Source organism: Ranitomeya imitator, chromosome 1, assembly GCF_032444005.1.
Source record: "Ranitomeya imitator isolate aRanImi1 chromosome 1, aRanImi1.pri, whole genome shotgun sequence".
Lineage (NCBI taxonomy): Eukaryota > Metazoa > Chordata > Amphibia > Anura > Dendrobatidae > Ranitomeya > Ranitomeya imitator.
The window spans coordinates 679,765,033-679,774,158 of record NC_091282.1 but is presented as its reverse complement, the minus strand read 5'-3'; positions in this window follow the sequence as shown (position 1 = coordinate 679,774,158).

The window sequence follows — 9,126 nt, the reverse complement described above, 5'->3', positions numbered from 1 at the left end:
CCCTCACATGGTCATATTGATAGAAAAATAAAAAGTTATGGCCGTAGGAAGAAGGGGAGCAAAAATGGAAATACCCCAGAAATACCCCTATTCCTTAAGGGGTTAAACTGTACTAATCCTGACTGCCATTCTCAGGTGAGGAGGCCAAGACATTTTAGTTTAAATTTGAGAAAATCACAAAAATAAGTGGGTTTAAAACAAAGTGTGTGCATGAGACTTCCCAAATCTAATAGCTTTTGCTGGTGCTGTATAAAGCAACCTTTTTTGCATAAAAAATGCAATGCGCACACAGTCTTAGGCCCCTTTCACACATCCATGTCTCCAGTATGTGTGGTGACCGTTTTCTCACGTACCGGAGACAGGTACACATGTAGACCCATTCAAAAAACATGCCCTCACATGGCCAGATTGATGGAAAAATAGAAAAGTTTTGGCTCTGAGAAGAAGGGGAGCGAAAAACAAATGAAAAACGAAAAATGGCAGGTTCTCTAAGGGGTTAATCAGATAAGGGGTTCTGAAATGTCTTATATACCATTCCACTGGGCAGTATAATTGTTATTTACAGATTTCACAGTTGATACAGGACCACATGAAAGGGTTAAGTGTTGTTATGGGTATACGTGGGTGCAGGTCGAAATGTGAGTATTCACCCCATGAATACAAAAAACGCTTCCCGTGCCGATGCTCGTATGAAGAAAGTCCCTTAGGAAAGACAATAGTACCTGTATGTAAATATTTGGCTGTGGACTGCCATGTCGCTAGTGGTCAAACTGTAGAAGGACAACAGGAATCCTTACACAAAGTCGCAGAAACTTTGTTGCCTTTGCAAAAAACAGCACTGCTGGAAAATGGTACCCAAAAATAGAGGCAGGTTCTGAGAGTTACTAGGTTACCCTTGTGTCTTCAAACTTGAGCCTCACGCTCTTAATCCTGTAGGATTCCTGAGACCCACCAAGAGATATTTTCAGGAGAGGCAATGCAGAACTGACTCCTGTAGGCACTGGGGATCAGCAGATGATGTCCAGGCTTCATTTCAGGGAGCTGTCAAAAGCTGTAGCAGTGACTGCTGCTTCTGTCCCCTGCTCTGGTGACGCTTCATTTGAGTATCTCAGCATGCACTGGGATTTTCATGTGAAGTGTCATCCCACATGCCACAGTAAGTAGGGAAAAATGCAATTGGTTATTGAACAGTTATTGAATTTTTAATGCAAGTTTATAAGAAATTAGTTTAGATTAAAATTTCATTGACCTCCTGACCATCCCTTTAATATTATTCTTTTGATTCCATGGCCTATTTTTGGAATTTAATATGTACCCAGTGGATTTATTTCTTCATTATATTTTCTGTGTTCTTCACAGCTGATCCCTGGGTCAATAAGGATTTTAGAGCCTGTGATGACGTGTGGCTCTTAAAACTTAATTTGGTATTTAAAGATGCCAAAGACGAATTTAGATATCAATGGTAAGTGTGTACGGCACACAACTGTGAGGTTTAAGGACCTCTTGAATAAAGGAACAAAGATCTGGTGGAATCGTTCGTTCTTTTAGAAGTGGTTTGATACCTATTGGGCTAAGAGTGCAAGTGTTTCCTTCTTTCGTGATTAAAGATGAGGTATTCAAAACAAGGTGGGAAGAATTGTCTAACATCTTCTCTAAGTGATTCATGGATCTTCTCAGTAATGTAAATCAAACTACCCTTACTGAAATAGAAATTGAATTTGAGGAATTGCAATCCACTTTGATAAATGGATTGTCCAATGACGCCTTTAAAAGGTTCAGTGAAGAGATTGACCTGGAGTTCCAAAAGTGGAAAAAGGAAATACAAAAAAAAAAAGAAATCCCCAAAATTCCAAACAGATCTCAGTGAGAGGCAAATTAATTGCACATATAAGTAAGTGAAAGGTTAAAGCTGATCGATCACGCCCCTTCAGTTGTTTTGGTGCTAAGTCCCGCTCTAGATCGGGGTCTAATCTGGTGATGATACAAAACAATATATGTCCAGACGAGTGGTAGACGAGGATGAACATAATATATCAATACCAAGGAATAATGGGACCCATGTAATCAATCTGTCTTCACATAATTTAAAGCCCAATATGAGGTTCTGAACAAAATGTCTAACTTTTTCACCTACTATTCTAATTTCTTAGAGGCATTATTGGCTTTGGAAGAAGAACAGATAAATGCCTGACTACTAAGGTATGCTTCCGCAAGCCATTATGCCCAGATCAATAAGTTTGTCCCCCTTGTCCTTATATCCACCTTTAAGACCTTCACTGTATTGGTTGTTGAGGATTTCTAACACAATGGAAACATAACAATCTCAACTATGAAAAGAGATGTGCTCTTAGGGAATTCCAGGCTTATGATGATGTCATATATATAAAGCTGCGGACAAAGGGGGAAACATGATATGGGCAGTTGAAAAATATGAAAAAAAAGGATTCTATCAATTTAAGGACAAACTTATGAGAAGCTATATTCCTGTCCATTGCCCTCTTTTTCTGCTCGTCTCCATGCCATTCATAGTGAGGCATGTGAAATACCTGCCTTTTACCTTCTCCCCAAGGTCCAAAAGATTTCGTCGACCAACCTGGACATCTTATTGTTTTGGGAATTGATGGGCTGTGTGGTCCTGTTTGTAAGTTTATTCACTGTTATTTGAAACTTCTGGTCAAGACACTACCTTCGTTAGTTAAAGATACAAATGTTGCACTGAATAGAGTCAACAGGATCTTTATGGAGCTAAATATACTTGTGGTGACTGCTGATATTGAATCCCTCTACACGTGTACAAAATATGATGATGCACTTGAGGCTATCCGTTTCTTCCTGTGGACCAACAACTGGGACAGTCAAATGTGTGGGCTGGTCCTTGGGCTGCTCCAATTTGTTCTTACACATAATTTCTTTATTTTTGGGGCCAATTTTTATTTAAAGTAGTGCTTCACTGCGATGGGCGAAGCCTGTGCACCTTCATATGCTAACCTCTTCCTGGATTACTTGAAATTGGGAATTTTTGTTGGCAGATGTATGCAATCCGTGCACCATGTTAATTGCTGGCTAAGGTATACTAATGGCCTGTGGATATTACGAAAGGGTACAGTGACGCAGTTGAAGCGTTTCAAGGATCAGCTCCAGATTAACTCCTTTAACATCAAACTGATCTTTATTTGTAACAAACATAAAATAGTTTTTGGACATTTTTATAGAGGTGAATTATCACCAGTACTTACAAACTGATGTTTCCAGAAAGACAATATCTTTTAATTCACTCCTGCATGCCATATCTGTACATAGCACCTCTATCATAAAGGCTGTCCCAGTTTGCTGATTCCTCAGGATTAGGCAGATCTGGTTATCTGATGTTAAATTTGAGGGACAGGCTAAAGATCTTAGGTCCAGATTTTAGAGGGGGTACAAAAATAGGTGCATTAAATTTGCATACCGAAGAACCAAAACGACCCCACTTAACCAACTCTTGAATTCTAAAGAAAAACGAGAAAATGCTAATAGGCAAATTAGATTAATCTCCACCTATAATCAAGAAAGCCAGAACATGAGGTATCGCCTTGAAAAACACTGGTCCGTACTCATTTCTGAGTCTTCTTTAACCACATACCCATCTGAGTTTCTACTAATGACACCCAATTGATGTTAAAACCTCAAAGATGTGTTAGCTAGAAGTCACTATGTACCATATACGCTTAACCTCTTTGGACTCAAAGTTCCTACTAATGGTGGTTCCCATGTGAGCACTGTCTTGCCTGCTCCAATGTCTCTCGCAGCAGTACTTTTGAGACATCTAATGGCCATCGTCAGTATGAAATTAATCGCTGCATTTCTTGCAGCAGCACTAATGTGATATATTGTGTAATTTATAAATGCCCTAAAGTATATGTTGACCTTACTTCTAGAGAACCGAGAGTGAGGGTTAGGGAGAATGTGAGGGACATTGGTGAAGCCAAGACAGTGGATCATATCACGCAGTTAAAGAAATACCTTGCCATTTTAAATCTCACCATTCCTAAATCATCTATGGTTTGGGGAATAGATGCTGTTCAAGGCAGTATTCGGGGCGGGAATATCAAGAAATTACATGGGCAGAGGGAAACAAAATTGATCGTAGCATTGGGTGGGAACCTTGGTTCCAGATGGACTAAATGAGGCGCTAAGTTTCAATTCTTTCTTATAAAAACACACCTTGCCATTGTTTGTTGTTTTTAGTTATGTTTTTATTTGTGCATTATCATTTTTTCACTGTTCTTATTAGCACCTTTTCTTTTCCACAGTCCTGTGGGTCATAGCATCATTTGTGAGTTGTTAATATGGAACAAATCCCTCAAGAAAAATACCATATTTTCTTGGTAATTGTCCAGAGAGACATTGATATGGGGATATTTTACTTCTAATACATTATGCACTTGTCATCTTTTAAAACAATAACTGCACTGTTTATAATATTATCCGATTTTCTTACTGGATATGGATATTGTCGCGAAATGTACATGTTTTCATTGTACAGTCATAAATGCATAATGTATTTGTACTGTTTTTGTAATGTTTCCATACGCACTTGGAACTTTTGATGTGGCTTCATATAATTTGTATCCCTTTTGTATATCTCGGTACACCCTTCCCTGGTGTAATCCAACATGTGTGCTGCGCCGTTGCCTGCCCCCACACAGCTCTCATCATCTCTGTGAGGTCTGCACATGCTCGGAGGGTATGGTGACATGTACCTGTTCTCTGACCAAGCGCAGACTATTTTGATAGCTACGGCTGTGTGGCCTGCATGTGGTGCGCATGCGCCGACAACTCCTATCTCATTGGCTATGATGTAACCATGTGATCATTTATTTTAGATATTTAAGGGCCTCTGGCTTAGTCAAGTGTATTATCTCCCTGAGGAAATGAGAGTTTCACATGCGAAACGCCCATAGGGACTCTTTGTATTTCTGGTAACCTGACTAAGTGCACTGTACAATAGATAAGAGTGTCTTTCTCAGCTGTAAATATGTGAATTGGAACATTAGGGAAATTTAAATTATTTAACCGCTTTGCCTTCCATTTTTCTTTTTCAAATAATTTTTATTAAACATTTTGAAATTTTAACTGCATTTTGTAGATAGTAACATGCTTCTCATTTGGGGAAGTGGGTGTGGGAAAAGGGAGGGAGGGGAGGGAAGAGGATACGGGGAGAGGGAAAGAGAAACAGGTATATGAATGAGTATACAAGTAGGTTTAAACATAGTATCGGTTACTTAGTATCTATTCCTGAAAAAGAAGAGACAGACATGCATATTCATAAAATTAGCCAAAAGTCAGCTCCAAAGTGGAGATAAACAAGTCTGGTTCAAATTCCTCCATCGGAGTTCAGCTCTGATGTCGGCGTAGAGGGAGATCCAGAGGAGGCCACAGGATGTTGTATTCCGGCTGATTGTAGAAAAACATTAGAGGTGATAGAAATAAGGCTTGAAGCATAGTTTACTTTGAGAGTCGACGCCTGTGTCCAAACGTATGGGATCCCGGCCTGTCGGAGTCTTTTCGAGATATGGGAAAAAGCTTTCCTTTTCTATAGAGTCTCTTTCGATAGGTCTTTAAAGAAAACCAAGCGGCTATATGGCAAAGAGAGAAATTCTGATTCCTTTGATATGTTGAGAAATGCATTTCTTATCCAATTAGGATAGAAGGTGACAATTACATCCCTTGATACATTCTGGGGAAGAGATGACGGTCTGCGTACTCTGAAAAGTCTGTCTATTAAGAACTTTTCATTGGTATTGGGAAACAAGTGAGATACCATTGATGTAATGTAATTTTTGAGCTGGAAAGTTTGAACTGACTCTGGGATTCCTCTGATTTTAACATTATTCTGTCTTTTATAGTTCTCGTAATGGAGCGGCAGGGAGACTATATGGTGGAAGAATTGTGCCCATTGTTTACTGAGTTAGGGGCTTGAAGCTCTCTCCTCCAATCTATCTCCCCTGTGTTGGGCTGCTGAATGTGTGATAGAAGGGGAGGTTGTGAAGGTCTGTTTACCTTCATCATTGTATGGTTAGCCCCTTTCGTGGTCTCCACTCTTTCCCTTGTCTCTATCGAAGAAGGGGACTTTTCCTGCCCCTCAGCACTCTGGTTTCCCATCCGTCAGCGGTATGTATCTTCTTGTCCTCTTGGCTGTTGTTGCGGTGAGCTAACCTGCTCCTCCCTCGTGTCTTCCCGCAGTCCGGGTCCGATCTCCATCTGCAGCCTCGAGATAAACACAGAGGCTTCATAACGTAGCGCTGCTCGCAGGTCATGCTTGTCAGCTGGTGTTCGGCTGGGCGCCCGCTGTGAAGACGCTGCGAGATTTTCTGCTCTGCCATGAAGCTTCACGGCGTTTGAGCTTACCGCTGCTTTCCGGCTTCCCTCCTCGTCACCGCTGGCCGATGCAAAAGCTCCGGTGAGTGCAGGCTTTTTCCCAACTTGATGCTGGGTGAGTTGCTGAGCTTTGGAGGATTTAGCTTTTGCCGGGGTATGATGGGGGTCTAGTGCTGCCGCTGCAGGTCCGGTCTGTTTTGGCCTAGATGTATTAAGGTCTCCACCGTGGCTCCTCTTGAATCTTTGTTCTAAAAGAGGGATTTTACACACCAGGCCCAGTTTTTTCTTGGTGTTTGTGAATCCTGACATGTTGATGCTGTTTTGGAGTCAATCTCGCTACAGGGTCTAGTATAAACTCATCTCACCCACAAAGCTCTCCACAGTTCTGCACCGCCTTATATCTCCTCTCTCATCTCTGTCTATTGCCCTACACTTGCCCTCTGTTCTACAAATGACCTAAGACTAACATCCCCTGTAATCCGAACCTCACACCTCCGTCTCCAAGACTTCTCTCGTGCTGAGCCAGCTCTCTGGAATGCACTTCCCCAGGCGATCAGACTGATACCTAGCCCTGACCTATTCAAGCGCGCTTTGAAAACCCATCTCTTCAAACAAGCCTACCACATCAACTACTCAGTAAACTAACTTTGCCCTGTTCACTCCTTGCAAATATTGCTCTGAATCTGCACCCTACTATTCCATCTGTCTCCACACCCTCCATGCACACGATAACTGCACTTGATACTTGTCTATTGCACTTAAACACACAGGCTGATGACCGGATCATGCAGCTTTGTATGAAAATCCCTATTTATTATAATTGCCAAACCTGAAATAACAAGCACCCCCCATTTCCTTGTAGATTGTAAGCTTGCGAGCAGGGACCTCACTCCTAATGTCACTGTCTTAACTCGTACCAAATTTATTGTTTGTACATGTCCCCGCTTAATTGTAAAGTGCTGCGGAATATATAGGCGCTATAGAAATAAAAATTATTATTATTATTATAATCTCTGCACTTTTAGTATGCTTCTTGATGCTTTAATAGGGGAATTTGCAGGAGCTCCTGTGAAGTAGGACCTCTCTGTTCCCCATGCAAACCACGCCCCCTGTCTTCCATTTTTTAACCTGTTCATTAGAGATGAGCGAGCACTAAAATGCTCGGGTGCTTGTTGCTTAAACCGAGCAATTCCTAATACTTGCATGCTTGTTTCGAACAACGAGTATAATGGGAGTCGATAAGAAAGTTGAGTTTTTTTCTGGCAGAGCATCAAACCACAAAAGCACAAAGAAGGAGCAATGATCCGATATTTTTATAAATAATAATAATCAAATTTATTACATAACCAACAATAAAATACACAATTGTACACAATATGGATTATATATTAATGGTACATAATACAAAGATTTATTGGTCCCACAAACACATGACTCCCAAGAAAAGGGCATAGATATTAACTACATAGCATAGAGGTAAGTGGAGTGTATTTACACACACATATAGTTCAAGTAGCAGATTTGTGCTATGATGACCCAATCTTATAGGGGTGCAGCAGACTAAGTATATAGAGGTCCATCAACAATAATCGAACTCCAAAATAATTGCACTGATCCCGGACTTATAAACAGTATATAGCAAAATACTAGCAAATATGCCCATCTGAAACTGTACCTATCGACATGATGAGAGGAGTGTGTGTGCACCAGAACACCTCGATGCGCGTTTAACCGCCTCATGCAGCTTCGTCGGGAGAGCCTACAAGAGGCCTGGGGAGCATGAGAAAAGTGCTGATTGGAAGGAGAACAGCATAGGGAAGACCTCTGGAAGCATCTCTGACTCCTAGATCACTGCTGAGAACAGTGGGGTCACACTTTTACTCCACTTTAAGTAGTGACGATAAACCATAAAAAATCAATGAGAAATTGGAGTTTACAGGAAAAAAAAATGTTAAGAAACAATTTTTTCCTGTACAATGAATTGTATATAAGACAAAGTTTAAAAAAGGATTTTTATTTTTTTTTTAAAAAAATATATAATTTAAGTAAAATAATTTTTTGTTTTTAAATCAAAAAATAGGAAACTTCAGTGTACTTTATGAAGGAAGCAAGAACTGCCAAAAGTAAGGGACTTGGATACACCCTGTACATAAAGGAGGACCTCATACACATTTATTTCAAATTGTCATGTATTGGTACTATTAGACTCATAAAGGCTATGCACTTTTTAGGGTTATTTACCAAGGAAACCTTCTACAGACCACAGAATAGTTTGTGAGCAAGCAATATAATACTGATAAATTTTGAAACAAGTTTTTGAGGGTTATGTAGCAAAGAAATCTACCCAGGAATATGTAAAAGTCTATGGATGTGCAATGTATTATCATAACGATACATTTTTAAACAATTTTTTTTAGGGTTATATGGCAACGAAATGTACTCCAGACCACGGAATAGTCTGTAGATGAGCAATAAAATAACAATAACATTTTGACCAAGATTTTTGAGTGTTGCATATCAAAATGTGTACACCAGACCATAGAGTAGTCTATGGGTGAGCAATATACTACCGATGTATGAACACGTTTTTCGAGGGTTATTTGTAGAGATGTTCAATGTTCGGTTCGGATTACTATTGTCGAATTTGTAATATTCGCCGATTAATTCATCAAATATTTGCCAAACATATCTGAACGCCATTCAGGTCAATGGAAGGCAAAAACAAACACATGCACAACACCTTATAACGGCTCCAAATTCTGCCAA